At 38.0% G+C, this 26,459-nt stretch overlaps 12 non-coding genes across 12 annotated transcripts; all 12 read right to left on the bottom strand.

Moving 5' to 3' along the window:
* Positions 1–16,892: 16,892 nt before the first annotated feature.
* TRNAH-GUG lies at positions 16,893–16,964 on the bottom strand. Its single transcript has one exon. It is a non-coding gene; the product is annotated as a tRNA-His (tRNA).
* A 378-nt stretch (positions 16,965–17,342) lies between these two features.
* TRNAH-GUG lies at positions 17,343–17,414 on the bottom strand. The gene has a single exon. It is a non-coding gene; the product is annotated as a tRNA-His (tRNA).
* Positions 17,415–17,535: 121 nt separating this feature from the next.
* Positions 17,536–17,607, bottom strand: TRNAH-GUG. The gene has a single exon. It is a non-coding gene; the product is annotated as a tRNA-His (tRNA).
* Positions 17,608–18,040: 433 nt separating this feature from the next.
* Positions 18,041–18,112, bottom strand: TRNAH-GUG. The gene has a single exon. It is a non-coding gene; the product is annotated as a tRNA-His (tRNA).
* A 1,366-nt stretch (positions 18,113–19,478) lies between these two features.
* On the bottom strand, positions 19,479–19,550 carry TRNAH-GUG. The gene has a single exon. It is a non-coding gene; the product is annotated as a tRNA-His (tRNA).
* Positions 19,551–19,764: 214 nt separating this feature from the next.
* TRNAH-GUG lies at positions 19,765–19,836 on the bottom strand. The gene has a single exon. It is a non-coding gene; the product is annotated as a tRNA-His (tRNA).
* Positions 19,837–24,407: 4,571 nt separating this feature from the next.
* Positions 24,408–24,479, bottom strand: TRNAH-GUG. Its single transcript has one exon. It is a non-coding gene; the product is annotated as a tRNA-His (tRNA).
* An 84-nt stretch (positions 24,480–24,563) lies between these two features.
* TRNAH-GUG lies at positions 24,564–24,635 on the bottom strand. Its single transcript has one exon. It is a non-coding gene; the product is annotated as a tRNA-His (tRNA).
* An 84-nt stretch (positions 24,636–24,719) lies between these two features.
* Positions 24,720–24,791, bottom strand: TRNAH-GUG. Its single transcript has one exon. It is a non-coding gene; the product is annotated as a tRNA-His (tRNA).
* An 84-nt stretch (positions 24,792–24,875) lies between these two features.
* TRNAH-GUG lies at positions 24,876–24,947 on the bottom strand. The gene has a single exon. It is a non-coding gene; the product is annotated as a tRNA-His (tRNA).
* Positions 24,948–25,030: 83 nt separating this feature from the next.
* Positions 25,031–25,102, bottom strand: TRNAH-GUG. Its single transcript has one exon. It is a non-coding gene; the product is annotated as a tRNA-His (tRNA).
* A 1,141-nt stretch (positions 25,103–26,243) lies between these two features.
* On the bottom strand, positions 26,244–26,315 carry TRNAH-GUG. The gene has a single exon. It is a non-coding gene; the product is annotated as a tRNA-His (tRNA).
* Positions 26,316–26,459: the final 144 nt, after the last annotated feature.

Here is a 26,459-nt window from a genome sequence, read left to right on the forward strand (position 1 = left end):
ACTTTTTAAATTCCTTCTACTGTACTAACCCACTAACATGCAAACAATCTTGAAAAAATTATCAAACCACACACATATTTATGGTTTTCAATCAAACTTTATGATTATCTTTAATTGTAGATTTAGCATTGAAGTCACTACCTTATCACCATATTCTCTCATGTGAACAATGTTACCAAGTCTCTTTAATGTTCTTTTCCTCATTGCATTTCATGTAGTGTTTTTTTATCACGTTTATCATCACGTTTCACGTTTTCTTTATCCCAATTATAACAGTGCAATAAATATATGCCACAGGGCTCTCTTGTAAAGCGGGACATAGATTCAAAGCGGACTAGCCCGCCTTTGAGATGTTTTTAAACATTTTTTTTGTGTTATTCTTCCTTCCAATCTACACGGATATATAATGTCTGGCACATTTGAAATACGTGTTTGAACAAAGATATTCTTCCTGATATTTTGCCATGTTCAATGTTCTAAATTTAAAGCGTATCTGCCATAGTTTACAGGAGGGATTAGACTGCCCTGCAAGGTCACTGGACAGGTGGTTATCTCATCAACTCAGCTCTCAGTTAACATAAGAAAAAGAGGATCATGGGGACCAATGGTCACCTAAAAGGCATGATTTGTTATATAGAGGGCGCAAGTAGCTACAAGTAGTGCAGTGGGCCTTTAAATCCCGGGTGATTCAAAGCCTTTTTATGTCGTAAAATAACACATGATATATTATGAAAAATGGGAAAAATATATATTTTATGCTCTATGTCATACCTAAAGCTGCAGGGTTGTTAAGTTTGTTCTCGCTGTTATTTATTAATGAATAATGCGATAAACTATTCCAACGTCGAATGCTCTTCCGAGGTTAAATTATGGATTACATTTTGCAAAATACTTAAGAGAAAGGAATTCCAAAGCACGGGAGCATGAAAATATTTGGGATTCGAATAATCACTTCTTCGTTAGAGAAAATAAAGATTCAAGATGGAATATTGAGAGATACCCCCATATTAAAGAAAAAGATTATTCGCTCTCATCAATACTTATGAAACCACAGTCGAGGACATTTAATTATACTCCAATTGAAAGTTAGATATGAGCAGGTAAGTGAAACTCTTTCACGTCAAACGCAGGAATACCTGTATAATCTCTGGAGAAATTAACCATGTGGCGTGACGTGACAGATGGCATGATTTCCTTCACCCTACCTCCCCCCCCCCCCCCTTAGCTCCTTCCCTCCATATGACCCTTTGCCAAAAAAAGTCAATCTTGTAACATTTGACTTTCATATTAATGCAGTTAAGGTGTAAATGCGTGCACCTCACACAGTTAAAGGGAAAGTCCACCCCCAAAATAAGTTTGTTTCGATAGAAGCAGAATAATAAGAAAATCAGGTGAGTGAAAGTTTGAGCAAATTCTGAATGAAAATAAGAAAGTTATGAATTATTGAAGTTGTGATCAATCAAATACAAATTGGCAACTCTGTGACTTATTATACGAGCTCTCCTTCATTTGCTTTGTGCATAATATTCCATAAAATCATGTTTTCTTCGTTATTGATGACGGAATATATATTTGTTCCTTGCAGGGGGAGTATAGAAACATATTTGCAATTATTATATTTAGGGTGCATGTATGGTTGAAATTTTTCTTGAGGGAAAATGAAAATTTTAGATTTTTTTAGTACTGAGCAAATGGAAGTTGAGCTCGCATGATACGTCATAGAGTTGCCAATTTGTGTTTGATTGATCACAACTTCAAAAATTCTAACTTCCTTATTTTTAATCGGAATTTGCTCAAACTTTCACTGACTTGTTTCTCTCATTTTTCTACTCCTATTAAAACTAACTTAATTTCAGGGTGGACTTCCCCTTTAAAGTAATGTTTAATTTTATATGACGTTTCCACATAGGGGGGGGGGGGCAGAGCAGACACAGTTAAGAATGACAAAATATCAGATTATACAGCTACATTTAAAATGTGAATATTAATTATGATAACCAAATGTATGCTCTAGGCGTCAACTAGTTGGCTTACAACTATTACTCCGCTTTGACCAACCGGCATTAAAGGTAAAGACCAGTATTGGAAACGCCCCAATTTCAAAAAATGAAATGGAAGCTCTCATTACCAATCATGTGAAAGAATATGTTTTGACTAATACATGATGATAAAAAATTTGCCGGGAAACCGCCTACTAATTCATATATTTGGTAAATTTGTTTCTCTCATGGTCTGGGAGAGATATAGGGTAGTCCCATATACATCTTTATGTGTATAGTGCTTTTAACTTTACGAAGAATGGGCCAAATTTCTTATCATTTTGATGATTCCAGAACCTTGCAGTACATCTATGCTAGATGATCAACCTTTTCTGATCGATTCCCCAACGTTTCTTTCACAATGCAATCGTATGACCATAACTGGTCTTTACCTTTAAAGCGCCAGAAAATATTGTTAAAAACACGTTATATTAGCAAGACTAGCCACCCATTACCTACACCTGGGTTGCGAGGGGCACATGCAGATTGATGTCTCACGGAAGGACATTGATGATGTGACTTGGTCTCGATTACCTGATCAATTTTTGTGGTCCCTCACCAATAGACTACGATACCTATATATGATTTATATCATCGAGGGGTAAGGTGAGGAGAGGAAAGAAAAAAAGGGAAGTAAGGTTAAACGACGCTTTGTCGTGACCGATCTATATATTGCATATAGTACTCAACTTTATCTCCAATGCCGTGATTTGCTCTTTTAAGGGCATTCTACTCGTAAATATTACCAATAACAGATGTACATGTACTTCACTTTGTTGTCTCGTAAATGCCTCGACAACAAATCCGACAAAGTTTTAGGGCAAGTAGGGCAAATTATCCGATCAGTAGTGGCGACGGTATGAAACATCCTGTACCCCGTCTTACAAAGAGTTGATATCAATCGCAACTATGTACATAAGAGATAAGAGATTGCAAACTTGCGATTGATTAGAGGACTTGCGATTGATTTGTATCAATCGCATCTCTTTGTATGATGGGGCCCAGATCTCATTAATAATCATCATTATTACACTAATTATGGCACTGATATCATCGTTATTTGGGAAAACTCCATTCTGACACTTAATAGTGTCGGTTCTCTATTTTTCGGTAGTTGCTATCAATGGGCGGTATTGGTGAATGAAATTGTAATAATGGAGATGAAATTTGACCATCATTACGAAACGGTGAATGACCTGAGAGGGGAGCCGTGCTCTTCTACTCACTTAAGTTTCCCCCTAAATCTTGATTCCTCTCCTATCCCTCTCTTTTTCTTCTACATTTCTCTTTCTTCCCTTGCTGCCTCTGCTTTTCCTATTTTATTTTTTATACTTCTCTTGACTTAGGTGCATCTCTCCCTTTCTCTCACCTCTCCTCACCTCCTCTCCCCACCTCTCTTCACCTCCTCTCTCTCTCTCTCTTTCTCTCTCTCTCTCTCTCTCTCTCCTCCTTGCAACTTCCCAGAAATAACTCCTTCACGGTCCTATACTAGTCGCCTGTGACATCCCACCATCCAACCGAGGAAACTAGTGGCGTGCTGAAGAGCGGGAAATATTTTACCTCACCGGACAGCACGGCCAATTGCCCGCTAATTTTTAGATCAAAAATAGAAACAAATTCACCTCTCCTTTCCGCCATTTTAATACACAGATGCTGAGAAATGCGTGTTTCTTGAACACCTGATCAGAAATACATGACATCAATCCAAAATGTATAATTATTTGTACTGCCTAATCAGAACGTGATTAAATGAAAGGCGGTGTTGATTGTGCTCAGAGAGCTTATACTAATTCTCATATTTAAAGTCCAAGGAATATGTCGATGTACATTAGATCATGTGCGAGCTATAAAACAAAAGCCTGATACAAAAGGCAGAATCGATTATTTCATCTTGACATCAATAGCTATAATGTGCAGATTTTCTAATTTTAAGGCCTGCATTATCAATTAGTATTTAATTGTTTCATTAAGTATATAAAACAGCAGGAGTTAACATACCTTGACTAAGTAACAAGCAAATAATACATCTTGACAACTAAAATGACTAATTCTAAATTTGAAATTGATAGCGAATACGCACTGGTTTAGGGTCGAAAAAGTATATCAAGAATTACGTGCCAGTATTTGGACCTCCAACGTTGACTTGAATTGTGTATGTTTTTTTAAGTGGTTTTCGATTACAAAGAAATATGAAAATCTTTTAGTTATATTTATTCAAAAAGAAAATAATAAAAATCATCATGTTTACACTAGGGAGACGTTTAAATGCCATTTCCAATTTCACATGATGATTTCATCAAGTAAGCAAGCTTAGCGTGACTTACAAATTTTACAGTCCATTTGGTCGGATATGAACATTTTTAATCTTAAAGTAGATATTCATTGATTTTAAATCTAGCTTTATTTTCATTATTGCAAAGTTGAAACTTTGATTCGACAAGGTTATCAAAATTTAATGCTTGGAAACATTTGGAAGCAATTATTATTATAAATTACAAAACGCTTAAATACAGCCCCGGCATAGCACCTGAATAGCTCTCCGAACGCTGCTGAGATGTGTGAGATCACAACAGGGACATGATTTGCGCAAGCAGACGATGTCCCATGACATATCACACATTTTCAGTGCCTGTGTTTTCATCTTCTCTTGAGCTCTTTCTCTTACTTCACTATCGTCAGGCTAAATGTATAATCTATTGCCTCACTCTAAACCCCGCGCATGGTTTTATTTTGATGACAAATGCAGCGATACAAAAATAAAGGAATCTGTCGCTTGTAAACAAAATAAGACGCCATTGTATATTCAGCTGCAGACACCGCGGTATGTTCGGCGTTTTAAGAGGGAACAAATGCCGTCCTTAATATCAATCCGGGGGCTTTTCAATTTGAAAGTCTGGTTTCTTTGATTGTTAATTAACCCCTATCCTGTGTATTTACAAGCAAAAGATTTTAGTTATCAGAATCGGGTCATGTCCCCTTTTGATCGGTTTGACGTGCCAGTACATTTATATACACTAAACTCATTATAATTTGACAAATAATAGCTTTGCAATTATGTTCATTCTTTATGGGATGTCGTCTGCTTGGGCAGTATTGGTCCCTGTTGTGACGTCATTAAAACATCGTTATTTTTCTGGCGAATCTCTCGTATAGCCCAGCTGCTATGGAGGTGGTTGTATTTTTATTTTTATAAATCACCCGATATGTAGCTGACCTCAAACTTGTACGATGGCCATCTGTTAGCTTACCAGATTTTAGTGATACATTAGTTGACATATTATTTGTGATTTTCTTTGAATTTCACCTTTAAATAAAAGCTTGTCTGAAAGTGCATGTAGTATTATGTTAATACTATTTATATAACCTTGCAATGAATTGTGGTTCGTAATAGATTTACAGTTTCAATTTTGACAAATTTGAAGGTAACGAATGTATGAAGTAACAATGATAATGACTGTGACAATAATGATAATAATTACTTCTTGGACATCGCTCAATGTCCAATACTCCGCGATGCTCCCAGCGATCCCCAGTGTGGCACTGCGGCATATCAGACACTCCTAACACATGGGTGGCGAGCGGCAAATGCAATTTATTGTCTTGCAAAAGGACGTTTGTGCCCGGTGCCAGGTGCGATTCGAACCATCAACATCCCGATTTAATTTCAAGTGAATCTTTCACTGCGCCACATGCAATTCGTTTCCTAGAGAAACAAAACAAATATGGTTTTACCATTTCACAACAGATGGTAAAGGAATCCCCGTTCTTTTTTTTCTCTCTTCTTCTTTCTCTTTTTTCTTTTTTGGAAAGCGAATACATGAACATGAAGGTACACATCTCCTATCGGCTGTTTAATGTTTCAGCGGTACTTGGAGTTGCAAACCCTATTTTACATGACCTAGTCGGCTTTTCTCCTAAAAATTACGAAGATTGATTCAAAGATCAAGTGGCCCCTGGAGGCTAATCCATAGCAATCGAATCAAACATTGCCCTGAGGGTTTGCCATTACATTTTGACATGACTTCAATCTTCTCTTTTGTGTTGGACTGCAGAGGCGTAGAACGAGGGGCGCCTGTAAACAACCCCTTCGCCTCCCGGCTTCAGGGGGCGGACTCACCATGGGGCGTTTTGGGGCGTTTTTCCCAGGGGCCGCCCGATATTATTACGTTCAGTCGAAGGGCGCAACAACAAATAGTTCTCTGTTTAATATGAAGCCAGTGTACCTCCAAACTCCGCTCAACAGCTAGAGATCTGTGCCCTTAATCCCACCACCCCCCCCCCCCCCCCCTTCCCTCGTGATTAGACCCATTGATCACACCGATGGGTATCTTGCATAAGTTCAAAACATTTCCATCTATAAAAACTTGAATAAAAAATGAAACAAGAAAGAGTTATCGGATTTCAAGAGCTGATGTCTTCCATACAGAGAACAATTCCCTCCAGTCATTTCAAAATTGCCCCTATTGCCCAATAACTTCCATCTTGCGGCAACATTTTACATCCTCCACGAAAAATAACCATTCCAGCAAACTCGACTGAAACACACTCAAATCATATGTAGATTTGTTTAGTGCACAAAGGATCATTTCCTGACTTGGCCGTCTCCCAGATTAAATTGCACATCTAGCGCCAATTGAAAACCGCATTTTATTCTTCCTCGACCACTATACTGAATCATAATTAATTTGCCGACAGACATGTTCATGGTCTGAACACGTAGGGCGCTAACATTATTCATTGGTCCAATATTTTATGAAGACGTTATCAAAATTCAATTGTGGTTTTCTAACGGGAAAACCAACAAGGTCTCTAACCAATCTCCGAGCAATTTAGAAACTTCTTTATTGTTGAAAATTACTAAGAGACTGCAAGGCCAGAAGATGAAGGAAATCAAGTATTATTTGGGGAAAAGGTATTTGGGGTTAAGGATCAGAAAACGTGCGTGTATTCGGTCGTTGCACCTGAACCTAATCAATTACTGAGAATGTACCTACATTTGACGTAGGGGTAAACAATATTTTGACGAGCGTGGTGGAGTGGGACAACAACTCCTACCTTCGAGACGAAATTGATATTCAGGCAGAAATATCATCAACAAAACAGCGTTCGGTGACCTTTTTTGGTGGTTTCATTTTGATGTGAATGGTATATTTCTAATGAATCGTTCATAAGGTATAATTAGGGGTAGACAACGTCACCCACCTTTTCCCTCTCTTTGCATCCCTGGTAGACAGCGTAACGTTGTTCGGCGTCTATTCACTTTCAAGGTACGGTGAAAAGGGGTGCACGACTTTACTCCTGCTTTACCGCGCCACCCCTCCCCCCCCCCTCTCTCTCAATCTCTCTCTCTCTTTCTTTCTCTCTATCTCTTCCTTTCTCTCTCCCTCCCTCCCTCCCCCTCTCTCTCTCTCCCTCTCTCTCTCTCTCTCTCTTCCTTTCTCTCTCCCTCCCTCCACCCTCTCTCTCTCTCTCTCTCTTGTTTTCCTCCTGTAGCTATATACATATAGCCTTATATTGTTTGTCGTCTATTCATTTAATGAATGTCAGGGTATGATGGTAAGGGGTGCGCTCCTTCACCCCTCCTCCACCCCTGATTGTATACCACCATTTTTCCAATTTCTCCCTGTCCTGAATCTCTTCACAAAAAAGCGTATTGTTGGGTGCTTATTTGCTGATACCTCCTTTTAAAGTTGAAATTATCATCATGCCTCAGTCACAGAAAATGAGACCAAAATGAGACCGGCACGAGACCGATAACAGACAGTGAGTAGATAAGAGAGTCGGGTTGGAGTCGGGGGGGGGCGCGACTGGGGTATTTTTCATCTATTACAGGACGGATACTTCAAACTGATGTTTCATCGACGACGTGAGAAAAAAGCTGGACTTGAGTATCAAAATGACAATTTAATACGCTATTGCCCCTTATTGCCTTTATATTGTACCTCCGGTCAAACTCGGCGGATTGCGGGTAACATTTTCCTATCAAATAGAAGAATTTTTGATAATTTTCACCTTTCTCGCTGCATTCAGATATTAGAATTTACGTGGCATAATACCTTTGCTCAGTATAGGCATATAACATTTTTTCCCAGTTTGTTTCTCTCCGTTAGGTGTAGTGTCCAAACGAAGTTGGCATGAGATACCTGCGTTACGGTTCGGTTAGTGAGAAAATGTCGAATCGTGGGTTAAATGGTGTCTAACCACATTTTCACGTCCAGATTATATCATTTAAGAGCCAAGATCAACCAAAGAAATTCGATTTATTCAATTATTGGTCATTTTCAATCACAATGTACTGTAGGCGGTACGTCTTTCTCCCACTCATTTGTCTTGTGAACCAGACCCTTTTCATTTTGTTTGTACATGTACATGTTAATACATTTGGAGGCTACCAGACTATTCTACTTATTAGATGCCGGTATATTCTCTTACCCTTACAGAATGAAACAAATTAAATAAAATTCTTCACTATTGAGACAAAGCACACATCAACAACCAGCCATTAAACAATTTAAAATAGTTTTACTAATGAATTGTTCGTTATAAGCACACTTGAAACTGATGTCTCTCCCCATCTCTCTCTCTCTCTCTCTCTCTGCCTCTCTCTCTCTCTCTCTCTCTCTGACGTCAATTGTATACCCAAAGTTTGAAATGATATGTAAGCACCTTTTGGGTAGAAATGTGCGCACTAAAACACACACTTCAACTCAATTTTAAGCCAAAGTACGACCCCTTTGGCATTCTTATTCATCCACAAAAATAAACTACACTTACCTTGGCAATTTCCTTGGTATGATAACCATTAATCAATCCAATTAGTTTTTGTCCGTGAATGCGAGGAATGATTCTAATTTACATCATTTATCATGTATATGACAGGAAAGGTGCCTTACACTTTCTACAACGACGGAAATCTTTAATAATCAAGCCTAGATCCCTGATCCCATTACTCATATCCCATCTCTATACTCCCACTTATGACTTCTTCTAGAAGATGAGGGATGTTTAACGTAACGGGGTTAAATACATCACTCCGATTCTGTTTCCATGATGTGCATTAATTGCGTCATAGTTCGCATACATTGGACTTGAAAATTACCAGGGAATTACGCTGGAACTCGCTGCCAAGAGACTCGGAAAGGGTTCTGTCATCTTTCGGATACAGAATGATGATGATGATTTTCCTTCACGGCCTTTACGGCAGGGTGCAGGGCAGGTTGTGCGCGATACGTACAGTAAGCAAGGCCTGTTGGCCGTCAAAGTGAAGTCCATTATCGGTCAAATAGCCGGATCATGTCAGGACTGAATCGAATTCCCCACGAGGACCCACGAATACGTGTCCTTAAGATCTAACCCCACATGGACACCAGTGAAGCTCACCAAAACTTCAAAATTAAATTCACTTTTTAAATCATCACATTGTTTCAATTGGTCAATTTAAACCGTCAGAATAATGGGTTGACATGGTATTATACAAATAATACACAGGAGTAAGAGCATTGGTAAGAATTACCCACACAAGGTACCTTTGGAACAGTCTAACACGCCCGAAGCGGTAGCCAAATGTGTTTGGACTGTTTTGAATGTACCGAAGGGACCGAGTGTGGGTAATTTTACTAATGCCCGAACAAAATGATGTGTATTTTTTGTTTTATAAGATTATGTTTTATTTTTTTTATATAATGATGCTTTATAATATGCCTTTTACTAATGACCGGTCATTGACCGCTTCATACCCGGTTAGTAATAGTAAAGGTAAAATATGATATGCAAATGATGGCACACTGTAACAATGAACCACGCAACAATATGTTGTATCATTATAATCTTATATATCTTTTTATTTCCTTGCTCAACAATAAACTTGACACTCATAACCCAGCACATCAACGAGTCTGACATCCGACCGACATCAGACCGTACAATTACATTACAACCGAAAGGAAAAGGTTTAGTCGGTTACGGTCGGTTTCTGGAGTCAGTTCGGAAGTACGACTGCATCAATGATACTCCAAATCGACAGAGCCATGGCCATTCGGGGTAATGTAATATTTTATTCGGTCTGTCGTTGGTCGTTTGCCTGTCTCGTCAGAGTGACTGAGGTATACCACGAAATAAAAATTTCACTGAAATTATGAATCTGTCACGCTTCAAGGTACTGTATGCTGTGGTCTAGTGGATAAGTCAACCGACTGCAGATCCACACGGTACGGGATTCAAGACCCGCCGCAGTACTAATGTCCTTTGGCAATACGTCGATCTTTATTTTCCACTCTCCACCCAGGTGTAAATGGGTATCTAACGTGCTTGAGCGCTAGTTACTTTGGCAGCTCGATCGGCTTTAACCATGGTAATATAATATGTGAAAAGCGCCATGAGCGTTAGAGCCCGGCGGATACCGGCGCTATATGAATATTCATATGATTATTATTATAATCCGATTGAATTAACCTAAGGCCAATGATGCAATGTGTTCTCGCCTGTAACCACACGCTTTACATTAGAATCAAGCACGCGGATAATGCGAACCATATACCGAACTATAATACCTGTGGGATAGCTTCAATCCATCTGCTACCTGTAATTGGCTGACCGCTTAATATGATACCTGGAATATTTCCTTAATCCCGTTTCCGAATCGGTAGTTTGGTGGCTACCCCCTTCCGTCGTTCAAATGCAATTTCAGCTGTCAAATTACAGGTGAGAATTGACAAGTTATTGGAATAACAAAAATTAAAGAATGCTGTCCAAATGAGCAAAAAGGGGGAATTAATAACCTGTCTGTCTTCAATTTTGTGTGTCAAGAAATACTGAGATATTCAATCACTTCATGATTTGATAAGACAGCGGCTCATCATTGTGAAACAATGCTCTTGAATACAACAAAAGAAAAATATCTATCAACGTATCACAATCATAAATTCTGGAAACGGCAGCCGCATCAAATTTGAGAGATGAATATTATCTTCCACGTTTAACGAAAGATATGATTATTGAGAAAGTGTGTGCAGAGTTCAATTACATGAAGCTGTAATGACATCATGATAAGCGGAAAAACCACAGAGCATATTTTAATAGAGTAACAGATTGTGATATACAATTTGGGAAACAGAACCATAAAAACTAAAATAACTACTATTATATTCCACGTACTAAGAATCTTGCTCGACGATTGGTCAAAGATAAATCACGTGATGAAAGATAGTTAACCCATCATTGATGGGAGAAGAAAAGTTCGTTACACTGTGTAGATAGTCCTACTATTATCATTATTATTAATATCGTTATTAATAGTATTACTATCATTTATCATCATTATTATGATATATTGTATATTATTATTAATAGTAGTAGTAGTAATAGTAGTAATATTAGTAGTAGTTTTAGTAGTAGTAGTAGTAGTAGTAGTAGTAGTAGTAGTAGTAGTTGAAGTAGTAGTAGTTGAAGTAGTAGTAGTAGTAGGAGTAGTAGTAGTGGTAGTAGTAGTAGCAGTAGCAGTAGTAGTAGTAGTAGTAGTAGTAGTAGTAGTAGTAGTAGTAGTAGTAGTAGTAGTATCATAATGCCATCTATGATGGGCGAACTATATTTCATCACGTGATTTACTTTTGACCAATCGTAGAGCAAGATTCTTAGTACAGTGTATGTGGAATATAATTGGTAATAGTAGTAGTAATAGCAGTAGCATTATTAGTTTTAAAGTCGCCATATAATCATAAGATAAACATAACATGCACAGTATATGACAGATTGAAGTTAAATCAAATAACTGTTGCCCTCGGGCTTTCGTTTCCATTACAACATAGAAAAAAAATGGCATAACACTGCAATACATGAAACATGTTAGCATAACAAGGGTATGGAATCATAAAGCACGCAATATCGTTTAACCAAAATAATAAATTTCAGTTTCCAATCCAGGCACGTGTTTTTATATTTGTATCCATCTTCAATTCCACCTGTGTTGAACTGTCCTTGCCTTTATGTGCGTCCGAACATATCAAGTTAAATGGAAATCTCGTGAAAACAAAACTACGATCAATTGAGGAAAAGAGCAATGCAATATGAAAATAAAGAAAAATTTGGCATTGAAACGTTACATCCACCTGTTTAGACTTGGCTTTGGCCAGTTTTATGCTCTTTTCATTCGGTTCCATTACAACATAGAACACAAATGTCATAACACTGCAATACATGAAATATGGTAGCAAAATAAGGGTATTATTTGTATAATATAGCATGCCTTACTCCCGTTGATATGCCCTTGCCTTTATTACGTCCGAAAATTCAAAGTTCAATGGAAATCTCGAGAAAACAAAACTACGATAAATTAAGGAAACGAGCAGTGCAATATGAAAATAAAGAAAGTTTTGGCATTGAAACGTCACATCCACCTGTTCCAAAATGAAGAATGATTGTTTAGACTTGGCTTTGACCAGTTTCATGCTCTTTTGAGTGTTTTTATTTCATGCATCGGTTGTGGTCACTCTCAAATATTCTACCAGCTGTCGCAGTTTATCACATCGATACTTTTTCTCAGCTTTCGGCTTACAGAAAACGGAAGACTTTCGTCTCGAAAATAGCATTATTGAAGGTAACATTCTGATAATCTTGGAAAGTGAAGACATTCATCCACTTCCGATAGGTTGCAGCGCGGTAAAATGCTGACAATGAAATTGAGATACATGTATGTTGAGTCTGGAAGAGGTTAAATATATCCTTGAAATGTCATGGATTTCGAAGATTTATTCTTTAATGCTTTCTTGGTGTAAAATGTGAGCGAGAAATGGGACAAGTGGCAGCATCTTTTAATCCCCCCAAGTTTGTTTTAACAGTATAAGATTATTATCCATTTTTGTCAACATGGTCACCTTACTTACTCATGTTTAAGCTGAATAGGTTTCAATCAAAGTTTCGAAATGTTTGAAATAAAATGAAATCTAAAGCTAATAATCTTTTTTTTTTATTATAGTTATTTATTGATTTATTGATTATCAATATTTCAACATGCAGAAATCAAAATAAAATAACAGATGAGCATAACCAAAACTCATAACATATAATTAAAAGTACCACAGAAATATATATAAAAAAGTTTGAATTTGAAGTTTGAAATGGAAATTATATAGATACAGTGTTTCCATATTAAAATTAGAAAACCTAGTTATTAATCATAATAAAAAATGTCCACCTCTCGAAGTGAAGATGGATTTTCCCTCTCTTTTTTGGTCACATTATATTTACTTTCTTTCCCTGGTAATTCCAAGTATACCTTAAAATCCCGTCTGCACTAGTTTGGCCAGGAGAGATTATACCTCTGCACGATCACTGACAGCAATCATATCAGCTCTCAATTAACGTAAGAAAAAGGGGACAATAGGGAACCAACGGTCACCGCCAAGGCTTTGTTTGCTAAATAGAGGGCGCAAGTAGCTACAAGTAGTGCAGTGGGGCTTTAAAGCCTCAAAACTCGGTTTGATGTATTTGAAGTTGTATACGTATATAAAATATTTGATGGATAAAAACAAAAATGATAGGAATTTGTTAGATGAGGTTCCAAACATCTTCTCAAACTTGTTCAAAATCAAATCAGGTTTGTGTTTCCGGTGAATTACATGCAATCATACTTGCCAAATTGGGGTCAAAACTTCACAATTACAAAACAAGTGAAGTTTAATAATACTCTTTGTTTGACCATGTCTCATCGTCTCTCTTACAGTATCTTTCAGGTAAGGAGTGGAGAAGGGGTATCGGGGTGCTGAATTAATTACCTTCCCCCTCCCTCCCCATCCCTAGGGATAAATAGAAAGAGAGAGAGAGAGAAAGATATAGTAACAGACAGACCTCTTACACCAGTCGTAAACTCCAAATTAACTTTTATATAAACTGAACTGAAATTAAATGAATGCATCTACCAAATATATATATATATTACAAGACTTATAACAAGACTTACCTAAATTCAAATAACAATAACTGATTGTAGTGTAGATACGATGCCATTTACTGCACCATTAAATACTAATGACATAATAGCTTTTAAACTTACCTCACACCTGCAGTTATAAAATATCGTTTAATTTCAAAAGTAATAGCAGTTCTTGGAAAATCAGTCGTAACATTTGGTAATGATGATGGGACAAAATTAATCACATGTTTCAGATGAACGGGTTTCAATCAAAGTTTTGAAGTGTCTGAAATAAAATACACAACACTTATAATCTTTGTTTGACCGTGTCTCCTCGTCCCTCTATTAAAGATAATATGTCTCTTTTGCAGCCAACATCAAATTCTGTAGAACTTTGCAGAAATTATGAATATGTCATGTATGTCCTATCTGTGAAATATAAACGTTAGCAGTGTCCTTATATTCAAATTATGCAAGGAAACCCGCTTACTTGCTAGACTTCACTGTCAGACACTATTGAGTGACTGACTGGCTTTTTCTTCTTTGGTAATAACATACATAAAATGAGATGTAAAGGGTACATGAGCATTTGTCTACACCAATAACCCACTTCTTGTAATGGCCAAAATTAAACTGATTGAATCTTTGTGCAGCATAAAACGTACAGTCATCCGGTACAATGGTCTGAAAATCAGACTATTACTGACTGGTTCTATAGCTCTGAAGTCGATTCGACAACTAATAGTCGTTCTTTTCCTACTTAAAGACATTTTAAAGCCCCCCCCCCCTTTTTTTTTTCTTAGGGAAGTTCTAAATTTCGTATTATCTTTCAGATGCCGTTGGAATTTAACCTTTTCATTTTGTTTGGCCTGCAAATGGGACATAGTACCTTTAACATAGAACACTCCATCTTTCAGGAAAGGACTCTTCAATTAGTGTAACATAATTTTAATTTATATAAATTGCGATGAGATGACTTCATTAATCATTAATGACAAATAACTAAAATTATTACCATTATCACCGATTCTATGATTTTGAACGGTCCATTAATCTTAAAACAAAGAACCGAGTTATGCACGTCCGCTCACGATGATTTCGAGGTCAACGCCGGCTGCACTTTTGGTATCCATGTCAGAGGTTAAAAGTTCACGACCACCTTAGCATTTGAAAGTTTATTTTATTTTATTGCACACACATTGATTTAATGATGTATTACCTTTGCAGTAGCAAGGCGATGAGTGCACACTGACCGACTACAGGTTCAAGGGAAAGTTCAGCCACCTCGCAGGTTCTTCTGAGCTTTAAAGGTACTATGTCCCATTTGCAGGCCAACAAAATGAAAAGATTAAATCCCAATGGTATTTTAAAGATAATACTAATTTAGAACTCCCCTTAAAAAGGGGGCTTGAAAATGTCTTTAAGAGAGAAAATAACGACTATTAGTAGTCAAATCGACTTAGGAGCTATAGAGCGAATAAGTAATAGTCTTGATTTTCAGACCATTATACCGCATGGTTGTACGTTTTATGCTGCGCAAAGATTCAATCAGTTTAATTTTGGCCATTACAAGAAGTGGGTTATTGATGTACACGAATGCTCATGTACCCTTTACAGCTCATTTTATGTATTGTATTACCAAAGAAGAAAAAAGCCAGTCAGTCACTCAATAGTGTCTGACAGTGAAGTCTAGCAAGTAAACGGGTTTCCTTGCATAGTTTGAATATTTGGACAGTGCTAACGTTTAAATTTCACAGATAGAACATACATGACATATTCATAATTCCTGCAAAGTTCTACAAAATTTGATGTTGGCTGCAAAAGGGACTTAGTATCTTTAAAGAGGACGTTGGGTTACGGTGAAGAGATGGCATTTTTGAATTTCAAAACTGAATGTATGGACCACGATCACAAAGACTTTCGAAAAACAACCTGTGGTAATGTCGATAGCATAGTTCCTAGTGTATCACCTTCACGAAGCGTGTGCACATGATAATGACGTATTGTGTATAATTCGAATGTGATTTTTATATAGACCATTACAATTAGCTATTGAAATTATCCGTTAGTTGAATTCTAGAAAGTCCTGCCGCTCATGTTATAGAAAATATAGAAACAAATTAGAAAGATATGTGCCTGTATGTGTGTATCTTGGACGTCAGGAGTGCCAGAACGGTGCAAAATTAAACTTCTATGGTGTATTTGGGATGGGGGTGACGCGAAACGTTTTATTTCCTAAAAGGGTGCCGTGACTAAACAAAAAAAGGGTTGAAAACGGGCGTATATGGGACTACGCTCATGCGTGGCATTAAAACTTGGTGTCTAAGGAAGGTGATATTCTTTCACATGACGACGCGATGGCTCAGTGATAAAGCAGTGGTCTCGTAACCGAAAGGTCCCGGGTTCAAAACCAAGTCGATGCGCTAGTGCCCTTTGGAAAGGTATTAATCCTCATTACCAGGTCCCTCGGAGAGGACTTAAAGCTGTCGGTCCCCAGGTTGCTTACTTACAAGCATAACAATTCTTTCTTAGCAGTCAGGTCAAACAAACCATCAAACCAACATGAAAATACAGAGATTCTAAATGCGATAACTCAATCTTCTCTTTAGTCGCTGAGAATAGGGGTCAGTTTTTTAGGGTGCATGGTCCAAGGAGGTCAAGAATGCCCCTAAGAATTGAAAAAGATTTATTTCGTATTTTTATGATAAATTGGAGATTTCTAGGTGAATACTACCGTCACCTGTAGTTAAAGTTGAATGCCCCGGTGAGTTGAGTCGTCTCGTAGCGGTAAGGAGTGGTCACTACGCGTTATATTTATTTCCTCCCTCTCCCTCTCCCTCTATCTCTTTCTCTCTTTCTCTCCCTCTCTCTCTCTAACTTTCTCTTTTTGCTTCTCTCTCCTATCTCTCTCTCTCTCTCTCTCTCTAAAGGAAAATTAAGGAAAAAAATGCCGTGACCAGGATTCGAACCTGGGTTATTGCGGCCACAACGCAATGTCCTAACCACTAGACGATCACGGCTTGCATGACTGTGCATTCATTTGTGTATATGTTATGCCACCCCTTTCCCTCTCTCTCTCTCTTTCTCTGTCTCAAAAGGAAACTAAACAATTATTTTTTAAAAGCCGTATTGCGGCCACAACGCAATTACCTATTACAAGACGATCACGTCTTGAATAATTATTGTGCAACTATTTGCTTGTATGTGTTACCATATGTTTTACCATACACAGTGTATATATATATATATATATATATATATATATATATATATATCGCTTCCCTCTCTCTCTCTCTCTCATTCTCTCTCTTTCTCTCTCTCTCTCTCTCTCTCTCTCTCTCTCTCTCTCTCTCTCTCTCTAAAGGAAAATGAAAAAAATGAAAAAAAATAAAATAAAATGCCGTGACCAGGATTCGAACCTGGGTTATTGCGGCCACAACGCAATGTCCTAACCACTAGACGATCACGGCTTGCATGACTGTGCATTCATTTGTGAGTATGTTATACCATCTCTCTCTCTCTCTCTCTCTCTCTCTCTCTTTTTCTCTCTTTCTCTGTTTCTAAAGGAAAATTTAAAAAAATAAATAAAAATGCCGTGACCAGGATTCGAACCTGGGTTATTGCGGCCACAACGCAATGTCCTAACCACTAGACGATCACGGCTTGCATGACTGTGGAACCATTTGTGTGTACTTTATACAGTCTCTCTCTCTCTCTCTCTCTCTCTCTCTCTCTCTCTCTCTCTCTCTCTCTCTCTCTCTCTCTCTCTCACTTCCACCCTCTCTCTCTCTCTCCCTTTCTCTGTCTCAAAATGAAAATAAAAAAATATTTAAAAAACGCCGTATTGCGGCCCCAACGCAATTACCTAACCACTAGACAATCACGGCTTGCATAATTGTGCTACTATTTGTTTGTATGTTTTTCCATAATAATAATATAATATAATCTAATAATAATATATCTGTAAGCGCTTAGGCACATCATTGGATCGATGTATTGAGCGCTATATAAAAAACAGAATATTATTATATATATCTCGCTTCCCTCTCTCTCGCTTTCTCTGTCTCTAAAGAGAAATGAAAAAATAAAATAAAAATGCCGTGACCAGGATTCGAACCTGGGTTATTGCGGCCACAACGCAATGTCCTAACCACTAGACGATCACGGCTTGCATGGTTGTGCAACAACAGTTACTTATGTGTATATTATACCACCTCTCTCTCTCTCTCTCTCTCTCCTTTTCTCTCTTTATGTATATATACACTGTATCTGCTTGTCTATCTACCCCCTCTCTAAAAAGAGTCTTAAATACAAGATGAATAATAAAACAGAACTCTTTGTTGACATTAAAGTCACATTGCCGCCTGTGAAATTTAAGCAAAAAAGATCCGCATAGTTTGTTGACCTTCCTGGCTTATGAATAATCATTGACCTCAGTTCAACATTACTACTATTGCTATATAAAGCTCGTCCATCGTGTTGTGTATATCGAAATCGTATTTGATACCTTAATTAACACCCTTGCTCTTTTTTTAAAGCCAGTCTCTCTTTGTTTTCAGCATCAGTTTAATTGCACGCAAGGTGCACGGGGTACTAATTAAAATCAGAAACCCATAAACGTTTGGAACGGACATGAACCGCTTATCACCCCCAACACAGCGGACACGGTGTTTGTGGCCCGGCCGAAAAGGGGTCAAACCTGCTTTGAAACCTAGCAGACACACGTAATTTCCTTTGAATGAAGCTGATCGGTCTCGATTTCATTTCATCACTGTCAGGGAAAATTAAAATGTAGAAGTGAAAACAAAATCCAAGATAAACGATTGCAGGTAAGCTTTGAATGCGTTTGACGAATTGTATGACCCACCCCCCCCCCCCCTTCTCCCCCGCCCCATACAAACACACACATGGGGCGTAGGGTGCGTCCAAACTTTGAAAGGGCACTGTCATAGCTGGTCCTACTAGGTGGATTAAATTTGGTTTTTCAATACCATCGATTAGGGGGAGGGGTGAGAGGGGTCACATCGTCTTCTTCTCACGTCTCATTTTCACGTTTTCGTTCTGTATTCGTTCTCTTCGCTAACCCAACCCTTCATCTTCTTCCTTTTTAATTTTCTTCATTTTTCGCCACTGCTTACATGCTAGCACCTAAAGAGATTAAATTAGTAGGCGAATAATATAGCGAATAAAGCGGGCGTCATCCTATGAGATCTGCAAAGAAAATAACCTAAGTCCAAGACTTTATAGCTAGGACCCACTGTATCATAACTAATTATAAGCCACTATATTTTTTCGTGGATTAGTGCCTCGAGCTTTTTGTTAATTACTTTTTATGTAGAAGTTATGATGAGATATTACTGTAATAGAAGCTTGTCACAAATTGGTTCGGCCACAAAATAAACAAATCATCCTTAAACGGGCTTTAATTATTAATAGCAACGCGGACAGGGTCTTTAAAATAGGGGGCTGTTAGGGTGTCAACTCGCCGTCCTGAAATATCGTACAAATATTTGAAATGATGATGCACACAAAAATGCCGTGACCAGGATTCGAACCTGGGTTATTGCGACCACAACGCAATGTCCTAACCACTAGACGATCACGGCTTACCTGATTATGTGATCGTTTTATGTGTGTGTTATACCTTTCTGTATCTGTATATAATATGTCTCTCTCTCTCTCTCTCTCTCTCTCTCTCTCTCTCTCACTCTCCCCTCCCTATGGGGTGAATAAAATAAGTGACTTAAAAAGAAATAATAACTTCATCGGTCAACAAGTATACATTTAAGGAAACTTCTCCCCCCCCCCCGAAAAAAAATATGCCGTGACCAGGATTCGAACCTGGGTTATTGCGACCACAACGCAATGTCCTAACCACTAGACGATCATGGCTTACCAGATTACGTAATCGTTTTGTGTGTGTTTTATACCCCCCCCCCCTCCTCTCTCTCTCTCTCTCTCTCTCTCTCTCTCTCTCTCTCTCTCTCTCTCTTTATCTCTCTCTCTCTCTCTCTCGTTCCCGGTATTCTGTTCATCTTTATTGTTACTCTCTCATTTTGTCTTTTAGAAAATGTGACATCTGTTTGTGACAAAATTGGGCTTTTTTTTGTGACCGAAAAATTGACGATTTCTGTTTTCCGTTCAAACACTGAGTACCCTTCGCATAGCTTGTTGACAAATATTGTCCGACATACCAATTCAACATTTGTTAAAGCGCTATTGCACACGAGACGTCACTTAGATTACGTCATTATACCTGCGCTATATTTATTAAAAAAAAGAAAGGAAATTAGGCCATATGTCAGTAATTCAAAGCAGCATTATACACCATGTGCACTGTTAATTTTGCGTTCACTTGTTGGTGTACAATGTCACTTCACATCGTGCGTCAAAGTCCGTACTAGTCTCTGACGGAGCCCTACGTCAGCAAACTGACGCATCGTGTGCAGCGGGCGTTAGTGATCGCAACTACATGTAGCAATGATGACGTCATTGTCAGGCTAACATACACAGTGGCGTATCGTGAGTCCAGTCGTGGATGGGGGAGGGGGGGGGCTTTGCTTGGAAATTTGAATTTACAAGGCTTCTGATTAGGGAGAGGGTGCGTGACGTGGTCCATGCGTTTTATTTTATCCCTTCGTCTTTCCCCTCCCCCTTTCCCTTCTCTTTCATCTTGCTGTTTCTTACTTTTTAAAATGTCCCCCCCCCCCCCCACTCTTCTGGAGGGCACTCTTGTTTCCCCTGTAGCTACGCCAGCGTATTGATGATAAGAAAGATTGCAGACACCGCGCAGACCTTAATCAAACAAAGCATTCCCTTTGGTGCAATACAGGCAGACACGGGATGTAAGCGTCTGACTCAAAATAGTGAAGGGGTGTAGATAAGGCACCTTTTACCTAGATCAGGGGTGTAGTTATAAGCCCCTTGGAAACAAACTTGCTCAGAAAGGGCAATGACTTCATACTGGAGGTGTGCAGTGGCGTATTTTGGGACCATGCAGTGTCTCGTCGGGATACACAGGTGTTAAGTGACGGTCGATTGAGCAAAAAAGGCCATTTTCTTAATGAAATCAAATTTAATGCACAAATCTTTGTTAAGTGCCTCGTTACAACTTGTTTCATTCATGTGAATTGCATATATGCTAGTGTTGTTTAATAGGTGGGACAAACCAAAATGTTTATCCTACCTAGGATCAATTGATCTATTCAATTGGCATTCTGACTGTTGAAATACAATTATTCTTAAAGGCCCACTGCACTACTTGTAGCTACTTGCGTGCATTAAATCTGATTAAATTACAAAAATGGCTTATAACTGAATCAGATGTGCAATGCATTCGGGGAGAGGTAATTGTATTTATTATCACATTAAAAATGGAACTATGTACGCAAAAAAAAATATTTTAAAATGAAAAGTAAACCCATAACAAAACTAGTATTATCCTTCTCCCCTGCTTGTCATCTATACACGTGTGAATTAAAGTCTACTCCATAATATTCTCATCATAAGGCAGAAATGATTATGGCATGTATTCAGTTTTAACTTTGAGACAAAATCAGAGGCTTATTGGTGTATTCCCACACCCAATACTAAATATATATTTAGCTCGCTCTTACAACGAATGGATAAATCACACACATGGTGTGGGATAAAAAGGGAAATTGAAAGTAGAATGTTTTCGTGATGGATATGCATTAATGTCTCACGGTTATTTTGTCAGTTACATGTCTATACAAGTAATTGAACTTGTATACATAATGTATTTCCAAACTATTAACGAAATACTACTCTTAAAAACGAAAAATTCTACTTTGAGATGCAGTTTTAAAAGATGAAAAGCTCAAAATATTGAAAAGCGCAAAAATGAATATGCTTTTGCAAAAAAAAATTTTTTTTTGAAGTTACGGGGAGAGGTGTCATGTGACTAACGTTTTCAACATTTGTTGTCAATTTTAATATATGTTTTTCTCTTTTTCCCGAACTTGAGACTACCTTTAAAGCTACTGAATTTATGTGTTGTCTTATTAAAATGCAGCTGCTGGCAGTTCTTTATCTACGAGAATCAAACACGATAGCAACAGGAAAATAGGACACATACGCGTAAAAGATGACAGAGTTTTCAAGGAATGGTTTGATAAAATCGGCACGTATGAGCTATCAGCCTTGACAGCCTATGGGAAGGAGGGCATAGAGGGGACATGAACAACCGCGAAGATCATGAAATCTAAAAGGTTTCGGGAAAGCATGTCTCGCTCCGCCCTCCTCGTTAATCCAACGTTGACCTTCTTCAACCCCCCCCCCCCCTCCCCCTCCAGTCACCTGAACTCCTCACCCATTAAGCAGGCATTAATTTTACAGACAATTGGAAAGGAGCAATAGTGTTTTTTATAATTTTGTATCGAGATTTTGTGACGTCAAATTGACGGTAGAATAAACCTTGACCACATCTAGCTCAAGACGATATACGTCATGTCTCGTTCAGTTTTGTCTCGTGTCTACCCCTTCCAATTAATTAAAAAAAAAGTCTGTACAGATAGATTCAGGATGATATGAAATAAATGATAAATCTGATGACATGCAAATTGAGAAATCAGTGACATATTTAAACATTTTCGATTTAAAGATACTTATCAATTATTAACAAGTTCTTTATGTATGAATAATGTTCGTTAACTTGGATTATTACAATGTAATAATAATAATAATAATACATAACATTTATTAGGCGCTTAATACAGGGGTTTCTAAGCGCACCATTGTCTGACTTAAAATGTAGAGATGATGGCCTAGACCGAGAAGCTGAAAAGAGCGAATTACACTTAAATGTATATCAGTTATTGTCGATAAGATCCTGCTATTTCTTACTGACGTTTTGATTAAAGATACACGACAGGGATGCCCTGCTTACAGAATCTATATGCAAATTTTATCGAAGAAACTCAATAAATTTGTTGTGTAAAGTTGGTTTAAACGCTGGAAGTCGAAGTCTAGATCGAACCTGAACATGCCATATGGGTTGCACAAAATGTCAGTACATCATGCATTTGCTCTTCAGCCCTTTCAATATTAATATAAATCTCTGTTGTTGGTAGTAATCTTCGATAGACCATGTCGCTTTTGAAGGATAATGATACACTGGAGGGGTTACCATAGCAACCCCGTCTGTCTTCCTACCGTACCCCAGCGGCTCTCACCCCTTGTCCACCCGTCCCGCATCACCTTACATACGTGCTCCGTCTGGTAGGAGGATTAACCCCAGGGGTTTGGGGTTTCTCCCAAGGGGGCTTCCGTCCATGCGAAATTCATCAGTCATTAAATAAATATGATATTGTATACTGTATGATATGAGTCGGATCTTATCATGTCAAGTAGGAGGTAATGTTAAAGGGGAAAATCAGGTGCTGCGACTCGAATAGTTGCAATCGCTTGCATCTTATTTCAAAATCTATCTTACGTCAAAATAGTTTTCTTGATTTCCATTCTTTTTAATTGTAGTGCATTCAATATTGTATGTATTCAAGTTTGCCTTATGTAAATTTCCAAACTTTGAGTTACAAAAGTATTTTTTTGTGCGGTTTGAGTATCCCTCGAGATAGATACGAATGCCTAAGAAATATTGATATCATTGTAATCTCCTCCAAATATGTCGTATCCTTTCCCCTTCTCATCCATCGTATATTTACATTAAACAGTTACAATCGACTTTTGAAATTAACGGCTTCAATTAATTGTCACAAGATCTTAATTTATTTTATTTATACTTGAATTGTTCTCAATTTATTGTGGGATTTACATCCATGCGAAATTTCATTCGTCATATCAAGTGGTATAAGTGGGGTTATACAGTCAAACCTGCTTTAGTGACCACCTGTCTACACAGACCACCTGTCTACAAAGGCCACATTTGTTGTTTCCCTTGAAAATGGTTTCTCGTTGAATCATGTACTAAAGGAACTTGTCTACAAAGACCACCTGTCTACAAAGGCCACTTTTTGTGTTTCCCTTGGGCGGTCGCTATAGACAGGTTTGACTGTATATATCTTATCAACATTTATCAGATAAGATAGTACATGCCACTAATATACCATACGATATGAGCTGAATTCTATCACGAGATAAGGTTTTAAAGGTAATGTTCAGAAGGGGAAGGTTGACCATGCTTTCCCCAGTAAACAATTTTCTTACAAGAAAGGGCAAAAGGGAAAGAAAATGGTGATGAAATGGTGTAAAGTGGTGCTAAGAGTGATATAATTGAAACATAATTGTAATCATCAAATTCAATTAAATAAAATCAAATGAAATCAGTCTAGTGATAAATGCACAGTTTCGGACTATCATGAAAATGCTGAAGCAGGAAGGATCAGACATTAAAATAATTGCACAATCAGATCGAAAACAGAGTGACTGATGAATTTACAAGCAAGAATCGTAAAAATATTTGAAATGATAATGCACACAAAAAATGCCGTGACCAGGATTCGAACCTGGGTTATTGCGACCACAACGCAATGTCCTAACCACAAGACGATCACGGCTTGCATGATTATGTTGATATTTCAGTGTTTGTTATACCATCTCTCTCTCCCTCTCTAAAGGAAAATATAAAAAATAATAAAAAATGCCGTGACCAGGATTCGAACCTGGGTTATTGCGACCACAACGCAATGTCCTAACCACTAGACGATCACGGCTTGCATGATTATGTTGATATTTGAGTGTTTCTTATACCATCTCTCTCTCCCTCTCTAAAGGAAAATTAAAAAAATAATATAAAATGCCGTGACCAGGATTCGAACCTGGGTTATTGCGACCACAACGCAATGTCCTAACCACTAGACGATCACGGCTTGCATGATTATGTTGATATTTGAGTGTTTCTTATACCATCTCTCTCTCCCTCTCTAAAGGAAAATTAAAAAAATAATATAAAATGCCGTGACCAGGATTCGAACCTGGGTTATTGCGACCACAACGCAATGTCCTAACCACTAGACGATCACGGCTTGCATGATTATGTTGATATTTGAGTGTTTGTTATACCATCTCTCTCTGTCTCTCTAAAGGAAAATAAAAAATTAATAAAAAATGCCGTGACCAGGATTCGAACCTGGGTTATTGCGACCACAACGCAATGTCCTAACCACTAGACGATCACGGCTTGCCTGATTATGTTGATATTTGTGTGTTTGTTATACAATCTCTCTCTCTCTAAAGGAAAATAAAAAATAAAACAAAAAATGCCGTGACCAGGATTCGAACCTGGGTTATTGCCGCCACAACGCAATGTCCTAACCACTAGACGGTCATGACTTGCGTGGTCATGTTATCATTTTGTACGTATGTATGTAATACCTGTCTCTGTGTCTCTCTCCTTCCCCCTCCCGCCCCCCCCCCCCCCTCCTCTCTCTCTCTCTCTCTCTCTCTCTCTCTCTCTCTCTCTCTCTCTCTCTCTCTCTCTTTCTCACTCTATACATCGTTCTCTCTTATATTCATCTTCATTGTGACACTCTCATTTTATCTTTAATTAAAAAAAAAGTGAAATCTGTTTGTGACAAATTTGGATTTTCTATTTGTGACCCAAATACTAATACGAAATCTATTTATTTTCCTCATTCCCCCCTTCTTACACTATGAACATGACGGACAAAGAAAGCGGACAAAATATACAGTTCCTCAGGTAGACAAAAGAACATCCCTTCACTGCTATTATGTAAAAATATGTAGAACAGGTGTCACATGCATATTTACCTGTTTTACTCATTTGTGCATAATAGCAGTGAAGGGATGTTCCTTTGTGTACCTGAGAAACTGTATATTTTGTCCTCTTTCTTTGTCCATCATGTTCATAGTGTTAACTCTCACAACTCGGCTATTGTCTTGGGTTTATCACAGACATGACAAAATAGTCCACTATATTGCACATCAGGTACAAATGTAAGAATATTTCATCACAACACTGCAGGTGACGAAAACTTTGGTACATATATTATGCACGAAATCATCTGTCTTTTTGGCAGACATTAGTTTCAGCTATTTAGGACAGGTTCTGGCAAAGTTGTCAACGTTTTCACCAAGCAGGACTCAGTGTGTAGGAAATTATGCGTTATGACTTTTAAAATGCAAATGTTGGATGCATAACTTCAGGAACATCACTGCTCAAAAACTATAGACTTATGAACCCCCCCCCCCCCCCCCCCAAAAAAAAAAAATAATAAATAAATAAATAAATAAATAAATAAATAAATAAATAAATAAATAAATAAATAAATAAATAAATAAATAAATAAATTTAAAAAAAATGCCGTGACCAGGATTCGAACCTGGGTTATTGCGGCCACAACGCAATGTCCTAACCACTAGACGATCACGGCTTGAGTGGCTGTGCAATCATTTATTTGTATGTTATACCTGTCTCTATCTCCCTTCCCCCCCCCCCCCCCCCCCCCTCTCTCTCTCTCTCTCCCTCCCTCTCTCTATTTCCGTTGTGGATTGTGTTGGTGTTGCGTTGTTTGTTG

This window comes from Strongylocentrotus purpuratus, unplaced genomic scaffold (genome assembly GCF_000002235.5).
Source record: "Strongylocentrotus purpuratus isolate Spur 01 unplaced genomic scaffold, Spur_5.0 spur5_scaffold_11, whole genome shotgun sequence".
Taxonomy (NCBI): Eukaryota; Metazoa; Echinodermata; class Echinoidea; order Camarodonta; family Strongylocentrotidae; genus Strongylocentrotus; species Strongylocentrotus purpuratus.